This window comes from Aquila chrysaetos, chromosome 7 (assembly GCF_900496995.4).
Source record: "Aquila chrysaetos chrysaetos chromosome 7, bAquChr1.4, whole genome shotgun sequence".
In the NCBI taxonomy this organism is placed as follows: domain Eukaryota; kingdom Metazoa; phylum Chordata; class Aves; order Accipitriformes; family Accipitridae; genus Aquila; species Aquila chrysaetos.
Genome location: NC_044010.1, coordinates 34,461,339 through 34,483,706, shown reverse-complemented (window position 1 = coordinate 34,483,706; position 22,368 = coordinate 34,461,339). Strand labels below are relative to the sequence as shown.

The 22,368-nt window shown below is 39.0% G+C and overlaps 1 protein-coding gene and 1 long non-coding RNA gene across 4 annotated transcripts in view; one reads left to right on the top strand and one right to left on the bottom strand.

Moving 5' to 3' along the window:
* Positions 1-22,368, top strand: part of DSCAM (DS cell adhesion molecule) — a 475,910-nt gene that overhangs the window by 155,632 nt on the left and 297,910 nt on the right. The window lies entirely within an intron of this gene.
* Positions 8,511-22,368, bottom strand: part of LOC115343732 — a 124,619-nt gene continuing 110,761 nt past the window's right edge. The window contains exons 4-5 of the long non-coding RNA XR_003924262.1: positions 14,761-14,838; positions 8,511-8,823 (exon numbers count right to left, since the gene is read on the bottom strand). This is a non-coding gene — a long non-coding RNA (uncharacterized LOC115343732). The remainder of the gene's footprint in view (positions 8,824-14,760; positions 14,839-22,368) is intronic.

Below are 22,368 nucleotides of genomic sequence, written 5' to 3'. Positions count from 1 at the left end.
ATTTGATATGCCTTTGAGTCCTCCCTCCCACCCTCTCAAATCTCCAGGGATGTTTTATCACTCAACACTGTTAAAATTTAGATGTTGTTAACCCACTGCCTCAGCTGAGCTTGTACTTTACTGCTTTCTTCATCAAAAGGTAAAGCAAGTAAAGGATTCAAAATATACACAAACATAGGTTTTTATAGGCGAGCTGTAAGCAAATATAGGTTTCAGTAGGCAAACACTTCTGCAGGCTCCAGATTCTGCTTTTCCATGGATCAGTGGGTTAACTAAAGCTGGTTGTGTGATGGTTGTGACAGGTATTAGACTGGAGAGAAAAAGAGACAAAAAGAACTATCATTCAAAATGGCACAAGGTTGGTGCTTACAAAATAGAAGAAAAAACCTGAGCTTAGACAGAAAAAGTTACCCACAGTTTACTACCATTGCACAGTGTCTGTAGGCACTAGTAAATCAGTTGGATGCTCAACCTTTCCTCCTCAAGTTTATTTATTAACACATTTTAAAAAAATCTTGATCACCCCCTCCTGAATGAGAAAAAGAAAGAGCTAAAATTAAACCCAACAGAAAAGCCTCTTTGGGTGACCATGAACACCTCCTGATGTTCTTAACTTTTCAGAACTATCGGCAATACCAAGAGATTCAGCGTATGGATACTCTTAATGTTCTCTGATGAGCCAATATTCGGGTGGGCATTTCATTACAGGAGGAGCTGATGGTAAACAGGGGAATGATGCACTGTAAAAATAAGCTTAATGAAGTTGGCAGAAGAAGCCCTAGTTTTGAAAAGCTGGCAGAAACTGCCCTTGCTGCAATTAAGACCTGCTTGGATAGCAGTGGAATATCAGCCCCATTAGCCATTGTTTTTAATGCTGTTGCATCCTGACAGGAAAGGAGAGAAAGCAGTTTGGCACACAGTGAGCTGGACCTAAGACCTTCATAAAAATGTCTGTATTGTGTGGTTTTTCAGCTGTGGAATTTTGCCAACAGTTGATTTTACCTTAAATAAAATGGAGGATGTAGGGGAGTTGTATAAGTGAGCGAGCAGCAACATCTTCTCGCAGTCCCATGAGGTACCCTGTGTGTTCAGTTCCAGTCTTGGTATTATGATTTCATAATTTCAAGTCTCAACACTCTAATGATTTTTGTCTGTTGAGAACACATAGCTGATTCCTATCAAACCATGAGAGAAATCTGGAGATAGGAAAGTTAGGGCTTTTGATAACAGAGAAGACCTGAATAAGCACGTTACCCGTGCTTTTGTGAAAACAGATTATCAGTGATGCTCTAGCAAAGCTCACATTTCACTATCATCTTTGCTGTTTAGATTTAGCACCTCAATGAAGTGAATAAATAGTCATATGGCTATTCATATTAATGCAATACAAAGCTGAGAGGACCAAGATTCACATTAGCATACGGACTTCACAATTTCATTATCATTTTTTTGTATTATCTACAATATTGAGGCCTTGTTTCTAATTTCTGCTGTAGTCTCAGAAATGACACTGCCTGAGTTTTTAGTCACGTTTCATTTTTAAGGCTGTGTTCACAGGCTAGAAAATAATTAAATAATGAAGCTTTAGCTTTAAAGGCAGTACTGCTGTAGGGGGAAGATTTAGCAGCAAATTCTGCAAGCGTGGCTTTGGAATATACAACATTTTTGTGCTTATGCTTAATTTTTGGGAAGCATAGAGGTGTAGGAAGAGATGCGTAGTCCAGAGACTGAAAAGAACTCCTTTATTTGTCTTCCATACTTCCCTTTGGGGTTGAACCTAGGTGGATGCACAGGCTTCTTTTTTCTTTAATGCTCAAAATGTTTAGTGTTTAGTTGAATCAAAAGGTTCTTTTGGAAATGAATGGTGTGCAGGCTGCAACCAGTAACTGTGCTGTGGGGGATGCAGGGAAAAAAAACTCTGTATTTGAATTCCTCTGGCTATGTAGACTGCTCAATGTGAGCTGGTTTAGGTTTTTTTTCTTTCCCCTGGAACATTGTAATAAGGAGCCTATCTCCTTTTTGATAAGATTGACTTGCAAATGGATTAGTTTGAAGAACTAGGAATAAATGAAATCTGCAACGGTTTCTCTTTCCTCTTAGGGTTAATTCCCTCCCCCCCCTTTCATTTTCATGCTGCAATGTCAACAAAGACTACACTACACTAAAATCAAAGCAGCTGGGGTGGGGGGAATAGAGGAAAACATACAGAAGGTCAGTAGTTGTATTTATTCCTGCATACATTTGGGGTTATTTTCTCTCTCTCCTTATGGTTCCTTTATATGTTTTTTAGCAGTTTCCATCAGGTAGTATATTATCTGATGCAGTGTCATTATATTGTATAAATTGCAGCAGTTCTACAGTTTTCTAGACGTCATCCTGCCAGATATGTGAGCCTACAGCAGTTTGCATTTGTTACCCTTTCTGGTGTGCTCAAAATATCTTCTAGTATTCATGTACAGATTTGAAAGATTGCTTCACATAGAGATGAATTGAACCAGCTTGTCATACCTATAAAAATCAATGTATTTTTTGGAAAGGGTAGACATATGAGGAATAAACCAGAAGCTGGGGATTCTCAGCTTCTTGTAGTGTTGTCAAAACTCTGAATTATTACAACAGAAGTCATGGGTCTTAAAATGAGCTTATTCAGTACACTCTCCATTTTGGTCGAAGGAGATCTCCAATTAGGAAAGGTGGATTTGTGATTCCACAGATAACGTCTACCTTTCACATACACATCGCACTATGTCTCTTGTTCCATGACACCTGGCTATGATTAATCACTGCTTTTCTCATGGCTCAAAAAGGAATACAAATGTCCGGAAAAAGAAAAAAAGGTGATTTCCTCTACACTTCCTCTTTCTCTTTAGGTCTTTGCAGAACATGTAAGTCTGCATTTTTTGCCAGTACTCTGTTTTCTGTTACTTAATACCAGTGCCATGTTACAGTGGTAGTGAATACACAAATGCTGCAAAGCACCTGGGGAAAAAAACTAACCTGCACTATGCTCGGTTAGTGCTCTCTGCCTAGCATAAAACTAGAGGCAAGCCGAGAAACAAGAAATAAAGAAAATAATATATTTTATGGGAGAAGGCAGTTTGTTGCAACAGATATATCCCATTAGTGCTGTGATGACATTAGATGCCAGGATATTCCATTTTAACTAGATCATAAATTTGACTTTGCCTAAAGGATTTATCATCAGTGATGTCTGTGTCCCAGTAGTTTCTTCCTGGTTTGCAATCTCAACTTTGGCCTCTCTCCTAAGATATCTTTTATCTTGAAATTGGAACTTGGTAGTTTTGTAAATTAGGATTGGAGTGCAAAGCCACATTTTTGCTACCTCCATCCTGTTTACATAAGTTCTTTCTTTTAATCTAACTAGCAGACAAGGAAATGAATTAAACATTAGCTGAATTGGTGAGCTAAACATTGAAATCCTTTCCTTATGAAGTGAAAAAGCATTTCACCTAGGAGGTGTTTAACAGCCATTTGGTTGGTCAAGTTTGAAGGAAAATGGGATTATTTTGTTTTATTAAAAATGAAAGAAACCAGCCAATTTTTTTCTTGATCATCTTTTCTATAGCAATTTTTTCCTTTATAAAATTCTCATTCCAAAAGAAGTGATATGGCAAATGTTGGATACTGGTAGGATTACCTAACCACTACTCTGGAACTATTGATAAAACTCTTGAGTATTTATTGGAATTTTAATTTATCAGGTGAATCCTATGCTAACACTATTGGTTTAAATGCAGACTTATTTGTAAAGCTGCCTACCAGAGTGGAAGTGACGTTTATGATGGAGGCTTTCCTGTTGAGTAGAATCTCATGGTGCTTCTATAAGGCAAATGTTTGAGTAATTTCAGCCGACTGACATTATAGGGTGCCTGCCTCACCAGTTAGATAAGTATAGACATGGATAGAGGTAGATGAAATAGTCTAAATCATATGTGGCTTTTTTTTCCCCCAAACCCAACTGATTTTCATTGAAAGTTTCCTGTACAGATGAGCTGTTACTTAGTGTTGTAAAAATTCTGTTTTTAGATTATTTTTTTGGATATCTTTACAGAAAAATGTGTAGAAAGGCAAAATTGAATTGGTGGGGTTAGAGAGTAAGGTGAAGATGTTAAGTTCACAGTTAATACAAAATCCTTTAATTTTACCATATGTAGAGCTGGATAATTTTAGGAATGTAGATATAACATTAAAAAAAACCAAACCCTGCGGTGATCACTTTCACAGTAGATGAGTACAGGACTCTTCTCTCTTTTTCCATGTGATGCTTTACTGGGGAGTTACTAGACATGGCTCCCTAGAATTCAGTGGGCTTCTTTTTGCTTTGTTTTTATTCTCTCATCAGTTTGGCAGGTTTGACTCCTTCAGCTTTTGCAACGCCTTCTGATCTAGGAAATCCCAAGAGATGGAAGCTGCACTGGGCTTCCCTTGGAACAGAGGCTAATTTTCATGCTATAACTATGCAGGACAGTATATAGGAAACTCTTTGAAGCACAGCCGATCAGCATATAAGGCTGTGTGTATTAACACTGTGACACCCCTTTCTCGACAACATCAGCTCTGCTAGGGCCTATGGCAGTCTTTCTCCCTGCAAGAAAGTGAAGCAGCGCTTCACTTCTCCATGGGCGTATGTGAAAGGTAGCCTCCAATTAAGATATCAGACAATATCTCAGAGAAAACACTGATGTCTATACATAAGGGAGAGAGCTCTTGGCAGCTGAATAACAATACCTCCTCAGTCCATTGCCTTTTGAAAGGGAAGAACAACTTTCCTTCTTATCCTTATCTGAACTGTGCTTATGAGACAAGAAACATCCTTTCTGCTTTTATTTTCCCATGTACTCAGCATAATCTGATAAAAGTGAAAGAATCAAAATCCATCACCTGATGTGGAGAAGTATCTTTTACTGCCTTATTGAGCTCTCAGTTTTGCAGCTGCTTAGACAGTCTTTTCCTTAGGAATATTTTACTTGAGTCTGGCTGGTCTTTTCCCTCCAGATGAGAGATGTCCCATACTGTTTGGTGTGGAGATATCTTCTAGGCATTGCTACCTTTATGCACATGGGCTGTTTTTTTTAAAACAAACAAACAAGCTATATTTCCTTTCAAGCATTTTCCTTGGAAAGGGGTTTTTTTTTTAAACACATTTGGCTGTGATCCCATTCATCCTGTCTCCCAAACTATCTGGTGGGCTAAGGACTGTGAGGGCCAGGCAAGTATTATGGCTGTGTCCCTTAACATGAGGCCTGACATGCCAGGTTCATCCTTTTTGCATGTGAAACATTGATGCATGGTCATCCACCCCATTCCACAGGGAAGAGGTTTGTTAGGCATGTGACTGGCCCCTGGTAAATCAGTCATATATGAACACGCTCTTTACACATACAGCTATTTCCCCCAATGTTTTCCCTTCTATTGGTAGGTTTGTTCTAATTATCCAGACAACATACTGAATTCTGTGCTCTTCAGCCTACACCAAGTGCTTCATTATCCAGGGGCCTCCACTGGGTAGGAGGTACACTATGGATGTCATCTATGGATGGATATCTACACTGGATGTCATCCGTTCTTGCTAATGGTCTGTGCAATCCTACAGTTAGAGTAATCTGGAAAAGCTCTTGACAGATCACCTGGCCCACCCCCCTGCTTGAGAGTAGGATCACCTGACGTCTATGCCATTTCTGAGAGATGCTGGGCCAACTTGTTAAAGCGAGAGACCTTCAGGTCACCTGTTCCTTCCCCATGCGTCTTACTCCCAACTGAACTGTTCTCCTGAACTGAACGTAAATCCACCTTATCAAGCCTATGGTGGATGAAGCAAAACTTTCTCTCTTCCACTTTCTACCTGCCTTTTATACATTTGGTGTGTTTGAAGACTGCTAGTTTCTCTTTCAAAGTATTTTCTTATTTAAACTAAACAACATGAACTCCTTCAGCCTTTCTTCTTGTGTCCTATTTTCTAGACCTTCTGATGTTTTCGTTAGTCTCATCCAGAATATCATGTCCTGCTTGATATATTAGTTACTTTTTGATCCAGGTCAGTACTCTCAGCATTTTGCTAATAAATTTTCACGATACACACCCAAATTTAGATACGTCTTCAGGAAGAGATGAAAAAGACCAATGTGCTTATTGCAGTTGTCTCTGGTGGGGTTTCCAAACCCTGGCATGAAAGTGTCTGAATGCTGTTGCTTGTGCTTGTTGTGTACCTCAGCACTGAACTGCTGCTGCTATGCTGCTGTAAAACTATTTTCTTTCCAGGGTGGTGGTAACCAAGCAAAACTTCATGTGGTACCTCTTGCTGTAATCAACTTTTGGTCAGTGATATTTTGGTCTCTTGGCATGTGCTGTAGACTATGTCTTCAGTACAGAATGATGACCTTTGTGTAAAATACTTTGCCTGGTACCCTGAGAAGTATTAAAAAATGTTGCCTGCCTTTCTTATCTCATTTCCACTGGTCCAGCACCTAATGCAAAGCATTTTTCATTCTGCTGCTTTGAAATCTCTAATGTTTTGATATGAGAAGTTTCAAGATAATGGGCGGAGCCTATTTTGTACTAAACTATCACAGATGATCAAAATATTGAAGGTGTTCATTATATAAGATAGCCCTGGTTGGCTCTCTCTCTCTCTTCACCAATCTTTCCTGGTGAATGTCTTGGATTCATGTGGGGGTCTAAGAGGTTAATGCGTAACTGCACTGTGAATAACTGCATCTGCTGGTTAAGCAGAGGAAGCTAAAAAGGAAACAATGAAAAAGCATTTATTGAAGCCTGCTGGGTGATTAGGTGGGCCGTAGACATGAATTAGATTTTAAACTCTTATTTTTAGAGCCTTGGATGTTTGAGTCAAGCCTGCCATGGAGATAAACACTCTGTATCTTCACCAAGACAGATGCTTGCTGTCGAGAGAGGGATCATGGCAGTTCAGCAGGGAGTTCTTTGCCAGCCTCTTAGGAGCAGTCAGCATTCAATTCGATGACCAGCAATCTGGCTGATAACCAGAAATAAGCAGGACAGAAGAGAAAAGATTTTTAGTGAGACTGAGTTTTTAGCTGGTATGCACTTAAATATGATGGGATTGTGTATAGTTTCCAGAATATCTTCACTGAAAATAATGAAAATGGCTATGTTCTGCTTCAGTTTGCCTGCTGCATTTGCTGAACAATTCCCTTCACCATATATTTTTACACTAATATTTTATTTAATCATCTGCAGAACTTAATCCAGCTCTGGAAAATAAACAGCAGATGACATTTTGGCTTTCTGAGATATAGTGCCTTGCATCTCAAAAAGATGGTAATATTGGAACAAAAAGTGTTTGTTTTTGCTGTAGCTCTGCTATTGATAATGTTCTGTCTTTTCATCTTGCTTCAGGAAGAAAACATGAATTAAACATTAATTGAACTGTATTGACTGCCAACATGTAGAAATCTTATTGTAGACGTTAGAGAGTGCAGAAGGCTGCAGGGCAGTTTGCTGTTTCTTCATTGATTATTTCAGTGGTAAAAAAGACTTGTTGACAGAGTGCTGGTTTTATGTGAATGATATTTACTTCCCGTAGTATTCCAACAGAATTGAGAAGCATAGGAAAGACACAGTGTGCAATATATGTTCTATGTGACACTACAGGGTAGGAAACACTGATCTCTCCTTCAATTTTTCTTTGGTTCTAACTACATTAAGATTTTCAGCTTTTCTACGAGAAAGCTATTGTACAAAATTATATCCTACTAGTGGCCGTGAATTTTCTTCCCCTTTGCCTTTTTTTTTTTTTTTTTTTTGTGTTACTGCTACAAATCTATGTGCCTTTTCTTTCTTGTGGCTCTTCTCTGTGTACAGTAATAGGCTTTCCAGTACCCATAGTAACGCATGTTGAAGGTGACGGGCAAAGAATCCCAAAGCTGAGATTCTTGGCCTAGATGACGGCACTAGAATTTAAACGAAACATACAGTAGACTCTGCATGAGAGACCCCTTAAGCACTGAATCAGGGGGATGAATAGAGGAATTTAAAATATGCTGTGACTTGAAGACTTCTATAATGTATCCATAGAAGGGAATCTGACTAAAGTGATGCTTTTGCTTTTGGGGTTGGACAGCCAGCTTTTGAAAACAGCTTAAAAATAAACACAGCTCTGAAAAATTGCTAGTGCTTAGAGCAGGTGGTCACATACTGTATATAAAAAACAATGAAACATCCACAAAAATTGCACAAAAAGGCTTTTTTGGATGAGAGTCTTGCTTTTTTCTGTCAGGGCTGTTGCCATTAATCCTGTATGACTCAGGAGCATTTTAACATAGTAAAACACACACAATTTTTGTTGTTACCCTCTGCAATACAGACCACTAAATAATCCTTTTTTCCCTGTTATTTCTTTCTTTTAAACATAAATATATACTCATGAATACTTGAAATTCTGCAAGCATTTTAATTTTAGTGGTACTGAACTTCTAACACCTTTTGTGTTGACAAATCCTTTGGAGCCACAGTAGGAACAAACCTTACTTTATTTTTCCATTCAAATTGTGCTCATCAACATCTTGCTTAAGTTTTAACAGTTGGTAACAAGTGAATAATGCACCTTGTATATCTGTACAAGCTTTTCATATTACTGAGGCTGGATTTTTTTTGTTTCTCTCCTCCCTCCCCGGCATTTTCTGATTACATTCACTTCTTGCTGAGTTGCTGGAACATTGGCTGCAAACACTTGCTGTTAGTCTCAGGCCAAGGACGATGCATGAATTAGTGGACTTAAATCTCCCTGTATGTCTCATGAAATCAACTCTGAGTAGCAGCAAACACCTGTAGGTATAAGAAAGAAAGATGACTTTCTACCTCCATGTCTACATTCAGAGAAGTCCATCTTCCAGGACTGTCAGTAAAGTTGATCATTGGTCAATTACTAATGTAGAAATTCAATAGTTTCATATGTCTAAAGCGCACTTGCTATAACTCTGACATACTTAAATTTTATCCAAACTACATGTGCAATAACACTTAGGGATACAAATATATTTCCACTAAGGTGCCACTTCCACCCCATGCTCATCTCAAATTCACCGTGGTAGCTGGTGGAAATAATTTTTCAGATATTGCATATGGAGATGAAGTTTTCTTCTCCAAATAAGACTTTTCTCCCTTTTGTCTTACCCTATCTTGTTTCCTTCAGGAGTATCAGGATTGAGGTTTCGGTAAGCAAGAGCTATAAGAAAGGGCGTTTGTGACACTGGTATTTTTTTGCAGGATCTCTTATGCCTCTTGCTGGATACTTCTGGCATCAGGTGCTCAGCATGAGTGTGAAAATGTATTCTTGACTTTGTCTGCATCATTTTGGGCATATGGAATGGATGCCCTTGCATAAAATGCCAGAGTCAGTCAATTTTGTTTGGAGAACTATATGAGATAGTTTGAATCTGAATGGCCTCTTGTCTTGTATCTTTCCCTACTAGAGGAGAAAGGGCACAGATTACAGGTAAATCCAAATGTACCTAATACAAACAACAGATTAACATGTCAATCTGCTTCCAGCTGTGCTTGAATTATTGCACAGTCTCCTCCTTCAAAACATAAATCCTTTATTAAGGTTAGGTGATTTAGCTTGGATTAAAATTGAATGCCTTCCAACACTTAGAAGTTTGGGGGATCTAGACCAAATTTGATTATTTACAAAATTTCAGCTGTCTTAGAAACATGGTGAAATATTAGTGAAGGTAAACGTGTATTGTTTTTCGGTTGTGCCCCTACTCCTTCCATCCTCTGAAAGATCAGTCAGTGTTATCAGGTGCTCGAGACTGGGGAAGCAGAGTGAGGGCTTGCTATTATCTAAGGAATTTTCTGACATATGGGGCCTTTAGGCAAACTTTTGCCCTTGGGTGGTTGAAGGTTTCTCTATCTAGAAGAGGTCTTTCCCAGCCAAGCCAGGCTCTGAGCAAGTCTGAGGACTGCAGGTGTCCAGTAATACTCACTGCAAGTCTCCTAGAGAAGTGGCTGCAGTGGGCGAATGTCAGCTCACAAGGCTTGTGGTCCAACTCTCACCACAGTGAAGCATATCCTAGGCTCGTGCGTTTTCCCAACAAACCCTTTTGATCACATCAGCCAAATAAGGATATATTTGTCTTTATTTGTGGTTTGAGCCAATGGACCTTCAGGGGCCAGGTAAAGTCTTAGTGTGGATCTAGTGACTCCATCACATACTTCCTACCAAAGAGGTGCAGGTCCAGCCAGAAAAAAGCTGTTTTTATGTTTTAACTAGCCCCTCAAAAAAGCTGTATGGAAAATGGGTTTTTCTTCTTGAGATAGATTGATAAAAGGTAGGCCTCTGCCATCACAGCTACAAGTTTGTGATGTTTAACTCTTGCAGATCTGTGTTCAAAAATTGCTTCTGCTTCTCCCTTTCTTTGGGGAGCACAGACTGGTTATGCCTCAGTCATGAAACTAAATTGTCAGCTCTTATTGTTAAGTTTCATCTTTTAACATCTTTTCTACATGTTTAATTAAAAGATTTCAGTTCTCAAAGGTGGTGCATCAGTGCCATGATTCAAATCCTGTTATCGAGGTCCCTTTTCAAAATTGTAGTCAGCCTGTCAGATCATATACCGGAGGCATCGTGTTTGTGAAATCTAAGCAGAAACCTTATACACCAATATCGCAGATTGTGCCACACACTACTTTATTACTTGGCCCCAATTCTTAAGTTTAATGTAGGCATCTTGCTAATTAGCAATACCAAGAGTTTGGTATGGTAGCAGATCAGACTGGGTAATGCAATGTTACTTTTTTGACCGCGTTGTGTGAGGTAGAATAAACTGTTTTCATTTCAATTCAGTTATCAGTTTTCATGTGTGCATTTTTCTGCTATACCATGAACCTGATTTTCTGTTCGCCTCCATGGCTTTTGTAGCATGGCAAACACAAAAACATGAAACAGAAGCAGTAGCTGGAGGAAAAGACCCCTCAGTTTTCGTTTATTCTGTGCATTTTGTGGCCTCTTCTGGATCGTGTTGCAGTGGTTTTCCTGGATTTCACGTAGGACGGGGAGGAGGCAGCCCGTCCCCGCACAGGAGAGGTGTGTATGGGGGACTCGAGGTGACGCCGCCAGTGCCCCACGCTGTCCTTTCCCTCTGGCTCCCCGCGTCTGGTGCCCAGGCCAAAGGGAGCACAGGGAGGCCCCGGTGCTGTACCGAGAGATGGGGAGGAAACCCCTTTCCCTACAGCCTGGTAGGTAGGTCTGTGAAGCCAGCTTTGCTTCAGCCTTTCCGCCAGTCCCACGTCTGGCAGCCGGCGCGCAGGGTGCCGGCAGCCCAGAGCCGCGGGCAGCTGGCCGGCCTTCGCCGCCATGTCGGGCTGGGGCCGTGCTCTGGCAGCCATGCACTGCTCTCTCCTCTCTGCCACCGTCTACCGTGTGGGGCTTTTCGTTTAAAAGGGAAATTTGATGTGAGCTGAAGATAATCCTGCCACCCTTTGCTTCCGACTACCCACCTTCTTTCAGCTTTTGTACTCACATCCTTGCCATTATTTAAATCAGTATTTGTCTGATAACTCTAAGTACTTTACTTGCTCTGACTTGTAAAATGTCTAAGTTCATTCAATCAAACATTAATTGAGTCCTCAGAAGATATTTACGTTATGGATTGATTGTATGGTTTGCATTAAACTAGCATACCGGCGTAACCCCAACTGCTAGGAGCAGCTGCTTTTAATTGTCGCCAATGGTGACCTGTCAAAAATTGATCCTCATCTTATTCTGAAACCACAGTGACTACTTTCTAATGTAATTACCCAGGTGAGTCCCGGAAAGGAAGATAAATGCACGATAATAAATTCTAGCATACAGAATCAGGTAATTATCAGTACAAAGCATAACAACCTGAACTGTGCTTTTCTCTTCTTTTTTTTTTTTTTTTTTTGCATATGTTTATGATAGAATAATGGACTGGATTTTAAGTTCTACAGCAAAGATCTTTCTGTTTGAATGAGCAATAACATGCTGTATAACTTTGAAATCTGCAATGTATAATGTTGCTTAAATGAAAGTATTAGGCCTTTTGAAAGTGGTTTTGCAATACCAGGAATGTAGTTATTACACAGAGATTTTTTTCTCTTAACTGAAAATGCTTCACATGAGGTTTAGAAAAGATGATTTGAATGCAAAGTCACAGGTCTGGCTGCATTTTAGGCATGATATGACTTGCTATTTTTCCAAAGTCAGTAACTCTGTGATACAAAGGAGTCTGGAAATGGTTGTGAATTTTGACTGGCACTAATTTTTACATAAAAAAGTGTTTGGGGCTGTAGTGTTTGGCATATTTCTTTATATTACCTTGAAGTCTGTGGGATGTGCTGTTTTAATTTGAGAAAGGAAATATTTGCTTTGTTTTGAGAACCCTGCTCTAATTAGTCAAGATGTTTTCCTGTGGTTAGTGTAAGAAAACATGGTAAAGAAATTATATGTTGCAGGCCAGAAAGGTTCCTCTCCAACTGCAATTCTTTGTCAGGCCATGTAAATACATAGAGATGAATAATTCAAAGCCAAATGGTATTTGCTATCATTTACCAAGCATTGTTAACAATTAATGACCCTACGTTTCCATCTCATGGACTAGTCCTCTAAATATGTATTTTTTCTGCTAAGACGTTTCAGTTGAGTTCTGCAATCTTCAAGGCCTAGAAAGTGCAGAAATTTGCATTTGGGAGGCAGTGGACAAGTGAGCACTGAAGTTGGCTGCAGTTTTCCTTGTGCAGGGATGAATTCACCTCTATGCAGGAACGATTTTTTTATTTTTATTTACTAATTAATTTAATAAGGCTCAAATACCAGTTTGTCAGCATAATGCAATGTATCATTAAATATGAAAAATGGGAGGGATATGTACCTTTGAAACTCTTGCTGGGTAGAAATTAAATTAGTGCTTTTACCTTATGCTTTTTGTATAGTCTGCTCTCTGTATGTGTATAATTGCCATTAACATTTTTTTTTATTGGTGTTAGAAAAGTATAAACAGACCCCTTATTGCAAACCCAACACAGATGGGGTTCATAGCCCAGTGGAAAACCTTTATCTTCAGTTTTGTTGAAAATTTGTTTTTTTAGAGTCACTAATCTTTTAACTTATTTAGCAGTTAGAACATTCCAGAAAGCCATGCTATCTCTGCAAGGAAAATATCCTTATGCAAAGTGAATCTCCTTGTGATTAATGGTTTTTGGCTTTTTTCCCCCTTTTTTAGCTGGTAGCCTTAAAAAAATAGAACTACTTTTCCAATTCTTGTATTGTGATTTAGTTTTTTCTCTTATTTTTGCATTGTGCTGCATATTCATTGCAGTACCTCTGTTTCATTCCAATGTTTCTGCAGTTTATTGTCTCATCTTTCCATTTATTTGAAAATAAAATATGTGATCTAAATGTGCACCATTCTTAATTGGATAAATACATTCAATTGTTCTGTCCTGAAACACTATTCTTTGCTCTCTAGATCAGATTCATTGCAGGTATTTGCTTCTGCCAGTGACAGGTGAAGATTCGTGATGTTTTTGTGTCTTTTTTTCTTCTCAGCTAGCTAGTGGTATTAAACCTGTTTTTTTTTTTTTAGCAGGCTGCTTCAATTTGCAAAGGCTGAGCAGGTCAATCTATTGTCCTTGCTGGCGGCCCAAGATGCTGCTGGCCTGCCACACAATAGGCAGCCTTTGGGGGTCAAAGCCTGCATGTGGCTGATAACAGTACTATTCTTGGCTGGAAAACACCATGATTAGTGAGCTTCAGTCTGCCTCAGCGTGGGACTAGAGCTCAATGGCAAATCCTCAAGATGCCACATTCAGGGATCTCTTCTGTCCCTATCTTTTTTCTTTAAGAATGGAAGCTGCAAACTCAGAAATCAAAACACTGCTGCTTATTGGTTTTATATTTTAAAAAATTATTTTTATTGAAACCTATAATAAATAAGAGAGCAGGTGTGTGTGAAGGGGGCAAACTTCAGATTCGCTGCCTCATCTGTACTCATAGCGTCTGCCCAATTCTGCTACCTCTGACAAGCAGGAGCTGTGCTTCCTGATTTCCATCCGCATGAACCCACCTTGCTGTCCCTGGCCCTGGGGTGGACCAAGCACCCGGCAGGGCACAGGCTGGGGATTGCCTGGCTGGGGAGCAGCTCTGCGGGAAGGGCCCTGGGGGTTGGGGCAGCAAGCTGGACAGGAGGCCACAGCACGTCCTGGCTGCAGGGGGGACCTACAGCAGGCCACTCTTAGGTGCATGGCGGGAGGATGAGCAACAGCAAGAAGTGAGAGCTTCAGCCTAGGTGTGAGGAAAAACTTTTTCCCCATGAGAACAGCTAGGCACTGGAGTAGGTTGCCCAGAGAGGTTGTGCTGTCTCCATCCTTGGAGGTTCTCAAGACCCAACTGGAGCAGCCTGTCTCAGTGGTGACCTTGCTTTGAGCATGAGGTTGGACTAGAGACTTCCTGAGGTCCCTTCCTACTGGAAGTATCCTACGCTCCTACCATTTTCTCCCTTTAAATACCTTTTGAAAATAATCACCTTGAGCCTAACTAGCGATAGAAGAAAAAAAAAATGTGGGAAGTGGCATAAGTAAAAATGTGGGGAAAGACTTATTATTTCTACAGATTTAAAATTAAATAGAGTTTCAAGTACTCAGATTACCTACACATAGGTGGGAACCATAGAGAACCTTATAAATAGGATTTACAATGCATGGCCACCTGTTGGATGACTTAAATGTGGGAAATCAGACCTTCTTTAGGCTTCGAGAGGGGTTATATCATGACCCAAACAACAGAAATTTCAAGCAGAGGTGGGAATCATCTTGGACCTGCAAATTATTAATAGAATATCTGGTTAGAAACGTAAAATTTTAATGACAGTAGCCCTAAGTTTATTAAATGCAGTGTGCTAAGCAAGACTGAATACAGTACCACAGCAGCATAGTATAAGCTTTCAAGAATTTGAATAAGCAGAAATGAATGAGTATAGGGAGCATGTGTGATGTAGTGGAAAGAAAGCAAATGTTACAGCAACCTAGAGCACTCTACAGTTTAGTCATTTGTGTTACTACAAAAGAAAAATTCAAAAAACAGTGAGTAATAAAGTAACTTTATGAAGTGCCGTTGTGAAATCAAAAGATAAAGCAGGCAAGAAATAAAGAAACAGGGTGAAAACAAAACAGAAAGGGATGGTTTTAAAGTCTTATGTGGGAAAAAATTGTGTATAGAAGAACAGCTTTAACTGGTGGGAAAAAAGATCAAAAGAAAAAAAAAGATCAAAGAATAATCATCATATTCTAGAAACCTATAAATACAGAAGTATATCCTACAGAATAAAAGTCAGTCGCATCATATGAGCAAGCATGCCAGAGGAAAAATAAAGACTAAACTGAAAATTTTTTCATTAATAAATGAAAGAGGTAAAATACTGATGGGTTTAGATGTTTAAGCTAATTAAGCACTTCAGGAAGTATTTTCACATGGAGTAATATGGAATACATACAAGAATGAATTAAGTGTATCTAGTGTTTTGGTCTAAAGTTATGCAAAACTGAAAAGGCAATGTCTCTATTTCATGGCTATTCTCTTCTCCACTTGCTAGATAAGGTTAGGTAGCCCAGTGTCTTTGCAGGAGCACATTCCCAAGTTCCTCATTGCTTTGACAAAATCTACAGCATTACTAGTACACTGTAAAGCCAGAGAATTAAAACTGTGCCACACTGGTCAAATAAGCAGGGGGGACAATTCATGTTTGCTGCATTATTACTACTAGGTGCATTGTAACTTTAAGATACGTACAGCTTTTCTTTGTGTTATATGCTCAATAAAGCTTCACCATCATAAATTAGCCAAAAAAAATGCAGAATTATTGCAGACTCCTCAAATTGCGGAGAGGTAGACTGGACATAGCTTACAAAATGGTAGAAATGCTGAAAGCTGTTTTACAGTGAATAGAGCTGTAAAAGTAGAATTAAAAGATGTTTGCTTCACAGAACTCTTGTTTTATTAATACCTCTGATATACTTATTGAACAAATTCATCTTAGGGGATTTAAACTGAATTTAACTGCTGATATTCTCACAGGAGCAATGTATATATGTATCCCTAGACTTCTTTTTTTTTTAATGGTGTGTTCTTCTTTGAATTTTTATGATGTTTCATTTTCAAAAATACTGATGAGGTACAGTTTGGCATTATTTGAAGTTGGTAAAAGAATGAGTAAATTAGTTTAGTTACTCTCGTGCAATTTTTTTTATTTAAATGAATGCTGGTGAACAGGTAGGTACTTCAGCATATGGTTACTATTCTTGAAGGATAAATGCAGGATATTTTTCTTGTTAAGGCTTGCAGTTCTATGTCTGTGCCAGAGGAAAGTATACTGTATAAACCTAGGTTTGATTTTTGCTAATGAACTTTCAAAGAAGTGTTCCATGTAGTCAGAGCCCTAGCATGAGGTATGAGTAACATGAACAACAAACAGGAAATGTGTAGAGATAACAGGCTGTTTCATACCAGTAAGAAATTTTGGGAGGAGTTATAAAATCAGTGACTGAACAGTTTTTAGGAAATTGTGCAACCTTAATTAAATAAATCTTAATATAAGTTGTTGAGAGCTCATTGAAATGGCATGAATTTAAACACTGAGGTAAGTTACAACAAATTTTCTGGGAATTAGAGAGAGAGGTTTACCATCCTCTCCTATCAAATGAATGGACTCAGGTGATGTTGTTAGCCTTTTTGTCTAACATACAGTTCTGCTCTGATTGACTTAGTTTTATACCTTTACCACTAGGCAGAAGCCAAAACAAAGCTTGCAATTAACTGTTCTCTGCAATCTAGTTTATGCTAACTTTAAATCAATAGATCCTTACAGTTACTGACTGGGTTATTTTCCATCTTGAATAGCAAATCCATTAGAGGTTTAACTGAAGTTTTGCACCTCTGATGAGTTCTCATGCAGTGTCATCTTCCTGGCCAGATTTCATCACTTTTCTTTGTGTCGCCTGTCAAGAATCAGCAAGGAATGTAAATCCAATGTTTTACACGTCCTCACCATATGGCACCTTTCCATGTTCTTCTTTGTGTTTCCAAAGCAAAATATCTTCTGAAGGGAGAAAAATAAAGTTGTAGAGGAGAACTAGAAATCCTATCAAATGGTGTCTTTGGAACTTTCAAGGAAAGTTTTCCTTGAAATCTACAGCAAGTTTCCTATCTGAAGCACTTAACCTGTGACGGATTATTGACCGGAGGAAGGAGGGAAATGTATAATAATATTATTGTTCAACTACAGTTTCATTTAATTAGACAGAAATAGCAGTACTGAGTTAAGGGACCACCAGTGAAATCATATCTAAATTCCTGGGAAATAAAGTCTAGGAGGGAAACAGCAATAGCATAGAAAGAAAGTATAGTACCTCCTGTTGGAGCATAAGGTGTCTGATTACGTATGATGAGGAATCTTACTATACTAAAATGTATTTGTTGCAAAAAATCTGAGGAAAATAAATTGTGACGTGGCTTTTTTATGAGAGCTGAAAAAAAAGCAGTCAAGAAATGTTTTCTTGACTGTGTCTAAAAAGAATCAGCACAAAAACTGTGCCAAGACCACAACTGAATAATTATGGTGTGATTTTTTGGTTTCAAAATCTTCAGGTCTAATAGCAGAAGAACATAAGGCAAAGGCCAGCTGGCATAATTTTGTTATCCCTGGCACATTTCTTTTTACACTGGACTGATTTTATTTCTTTCTTTGAAGCTATTCACAAACAGCTACAATGAGAAGACAAGGAAGCCCATAGACTTAAAAATACCATCAGATACCTCTTAGTCATATCGCAACCTTTCTGCCTGTCCTAAAACACATTATATACTCTTGTGACAGGAGTGCAATCATTGTGCAACTCTGATATAGACAATGTTCTCAAGTGAAATCTTAGCACCACTGAGACTGTAGGAGAAATTTGTGTAGGTGTGTAGATGCCTTGAGCTTAGTGGTATTTTCAGAAATACTTAACTCTATCTTACTTAACTGTATCTTTGATATCTCAATACCTCTACAAATATGGCACTTTGTTCTGCTTCCCTCTGTTCCCAGTTGTTTCCTAAGCACAGACTGTTAGTTTTCAGGTGAACACTTTGAGCAGACAATAGTGATTTTTCTTCTGAGAAAAACTTACAATTTGTATGGTCCTTCAACTGTTCAGAGAAGGGTGAAAAACAGAGCTATATGTGAAAGGAAAGCACTCACTGGTAGGACTATGAAACAATTGCAGCAAATCTAATCTTCTCAGAATACATCTCCACTTTATTGTTCTTGCCCTCAATAAATAGTTGGGTTCAAGCTGCACTACAAATTTGCCCTGAGTCAGATTCCATCTGACACAAATAATTTCTTTTGAATAGCTGGGTACTTTAGGAAGAGGAGGTTATTTGCGATGTGGTGAAAGGCTGCTCAACCAAAGCTGGTAATAAAGCAAGAACAGAGCATCTCCACGTGACCACAGATCATCAAATGCTAATTTTGCCATCAGGCCCATTAAGCAAATCACTGCTTGTTACTGGAAGTGTCATTTTGCAGTGCAGCTGCACTTACTCAGGTAAGTGCAGTTGAGCGCTCTAGTTGACCAGCAAGGGAGTTCCAGCTTTAGAAGTCTATTTGGGTCTCTTTGACTTTCTTGTCCCACTGCAGGGTTGTCTCAGCTGGTTTAGCTCAGTGCATGAGGCTGTGCATTGTAGCAGGCTCCAGTGGAACCACACTGCAGTGAGATTAACTGTCCAAGAGTTGGGTACTGGGGCAGAAACTGCACCTGCCTTCCAAAGTAAGCCATCCCTGCTCATGACATTCCTTATTCTCTTTTTCCATGCAGTTAATAATCCTCCAACAGCAGATTCGGCCAGAGGAGTTTCCCATTCAACCTTCTTCCCACTCTCCTCAAGTTACTTGTTCCTTGTCCCCTCCACAGGAGATTAAACACCATTTTAACTGTTTCTCTTGTGTGATTGCTAAGATCTGAATAGTAAAATGACTTCTTAAATTATCTAGAGCTGTAATTCCAGGTTAGGTTTCTTCTCTCAGCTGATCACTCCTTTCACTTTGCAGGAGGGTATAACAGCCAGCTCTGTAATGTGATCGGTTTTGCATGATGAGACTCTGAATATGAAATGTTCCTTTTTAAGCAATAATAAAAAGGACTTGTTTTGGTATTAGTTTCCTTTGGGATGTGATAGTCAGTAGAACCTGTCATGGATGTGGCAGGGAGAGCATAAAATCATCTGATAGGGAGGATCTTCTAAACTGGATCTACCAACAGAGGACTATAAAATGGCATTTGATATGTGTGGGAGGGAGGTGGTAGCAACATTTCAAGCTTCCAGGTCATCTCATTTTTCTATGTTATTGCTGGATGAGTTTGTGGTTTCCCTTAAAATCTCCCCAAATCCCTTCTCTTTTCAAAAGTTATTTTGTGGTGAGTCTTCATTGTTATTTTCCTCTCTATTCTTCACAATATTATTATAAAATAATTACAGGAAAACCCCTGTAACTAAGGTTGTTCATACAGCAACATGTGCAAGAATTATAATAGTTAAAAGAGTTATTTTTTGATAGATTCATCAGATTCTGATGTCTCAAACCATACCTTTAAGGCAATGGCGAGGTGTATTAATTGCTACAAGCATACATTTTGGTAGAAAATATCAGCTATCATTATTAAAACCTGTAATAAAAACACCTTTGAGACCACCTTGATTACTCCCAGAAATGTGATTGAAGGAAAGTCATCAAAAAAATTCTGAGACTCATGTCTCTCTAGAGTTATTTTAAAGTCTTATATTCAGTATTTAAGCAGGTTTCAATGTTTATTTTACAGAAAATATTTTTGTCAAATTTGCTTTTTTATGAAACATAAAACCTAAATATCCATTGTGTTTCAGTTATCCCTTACATTCTTAGGTAAGTCAAAGTGAAAACCTACATAAAATTCACTAAAATCAAGCACCAAACTGCAGGCATTATTCTCTTGTCTAAGGTGTTGGATTGGTTGTCATCTTGAGAAATGTAGTTGTCCTTTAATCCAAACACCATTTTATGCACATAATAAAAGTGATTTCTACCCAGTAGTCACATCTTGCCATTGGCTCATAAATTCTCAGCAACCCCATCTTGTTGTCCCTGATGAAGGACGTTCCTTTACTTGAAGCCAAGAGCAATCAGGTATTAAAATCACTTCCAGCAGGCACTCACGGGGTGAATTATGAAACAAACAACTGTAGCCATCAGAATTAACAGAAAAAAGCTGACTGGAACAGTTAAACCAAAGCAGACTTAGCATCTAAGCCTTTAGTCTGCTGTGATGTCTTCTGAAATAAAATATAAAATTGTGTCTGTGTGCATATGTATTTAAATAAATGTGTGTAAGCATGAAAGTACAATGCTTCTCAAAATATTTTAGAAAATATTTTCACTGTGAAAGACAGATGAAAGTCTTTTGGCAAGTTTGTTCATCTGTCAACCATTACTAAATGAAGAGTGAAGTCAGGTGATAGTAAATAATAGTAATCATATTGCAGACTGATTACTAGACAACTACTCAATAAACCTGGTTTATTGCAGCAGAGAAACTACTTTCCTGGAGCAGTTATGACCACTGCTAAATCAGTTTTCTAAGTAATGTGTCAATTCAGATTCCATAAAACTGTATTGCTCCGACTCAGAACACAATGTTTTTTAAGGATGCAGTTAAAACATGGCCAGATAGAGCTGACTCTCCCTAGAAGTTCATTGTCTTATAGGATTGTCCACAGTTTAAATTGAGCTTAGAGGGTTCTCATTGTCATTGCCTGAAGTTTTATTGCATCCAAACAACACATAAAGTTCTTTTAATGCTTTCTGCAGTATAGTTTTCCACCCTGGATAATCACTTCCTGCTTCATTTGGAAACACTGGAAGGTAGGAGTGCTCGCTACACTGGGGTAATGTTTCAAAGCAGGAAGTGGCAGGCTGTCTGTCGTGGAAAGGGTCCATCTTCTCCAGTGATCTCACCAAAACTATCCGTCTTGGTCTCCTCCCTCTGATGAGCTATAGAAATACATGGGTAATTTCCCCTCCCTAATCTAAGGCACCTTCCTTAGAACAGCATACATCCCTTTTTGGAAAGGTCCTACTCTCTCCATTGATTAGAGGGTGCCCACCTGATCATCTCAGACTGCCAAAGTTGGACGAGGTGAATCTCATTCTAGATTTGCATGTTTTTGAGGTGGTTCTCTGATGTGACTGTATACAAGAATGCAGTTGGAAGACTTTGGTCTGAACCACTTTGCTGGTGTTTCCAAGTCTGTAGTGTGGTCCTAGACTGGTGTTGATGGGGCAAGCATTTCCCAGGAATTTTGGCCAGCTGGGCTGTTCTCTTCCTTGGGATATTCAGCTGGCCCAGCTCCTGTAGTCATTTTCTTATTGCCCTCGGTCTGCTCTGAGAGTAAGCAAACAGAGCATCCCATCACTTGGTCTGTACCCTGGCACTTCTCAGTATTGTTTAGGCCAGTTATGTAGGCTGTCTCTTCTTCTATTTGGGTAGGAAAATTAACAATCCCTTTGGTTACATGATTTCCCCAGCAGGTGGATGGAAAGGATTGAGGAAGAACAGATATCCCTCTGTTTCCCCACCTCAGTAACAAGGAACTCTTGAGGACAATAGACTTACACTGGTCCCCTGCTCAGAGATTTATATCCTGTTTAGGGAATATGATATAATTTTTTTGACAGATGTGACAGGGTCAGGGAGAGACAGAGTTATCGGGAGCAGAACTGTGAGTATATACGCATTGGGGAGGGAATTCAGTGCCTTGGAAGAAAATGCAGGAATATGGAGGAGAAAGGGGTGGTGGTAGATAAGTTGAAAAGAAATGGAAAAAGATGATTTGGGAAAAACAGAAAAGTGGGAGAAAAAAATCTGAGGTAAGAAAGACCAGAATGGGCCACTGAGAAAAGCAACCGTTTTAAGGAGGAGAAACACCCTGCGGGAAATGAGAGTTGATGATAACGGTATCAGTTCCTAAATTAAGGAGAAACTAACCTAAGGGTAAAATATCTCCTAAAAAAGGAGGGAAGGCTCACCAAAACACATACTAAATGGAAAAGAGAAATGAATGAAATTAAAAGGTGACTTTGTAATTTGATAGAGCATTTAATGCCAACATTTTACAGTAACTTGAAATCTGTACTAACATTGCATGCTCTGCAGGATTTTAGTGTCTTGGCAAAATGCTCTTAAAACTTCCCTAGGCAAGAGACTAGTGTGGATGTCTCCGATTCTCCTTAGTGCCAGGATGTTAAAGTAGGCAAAGGTAGTCCTCAAGCTTTT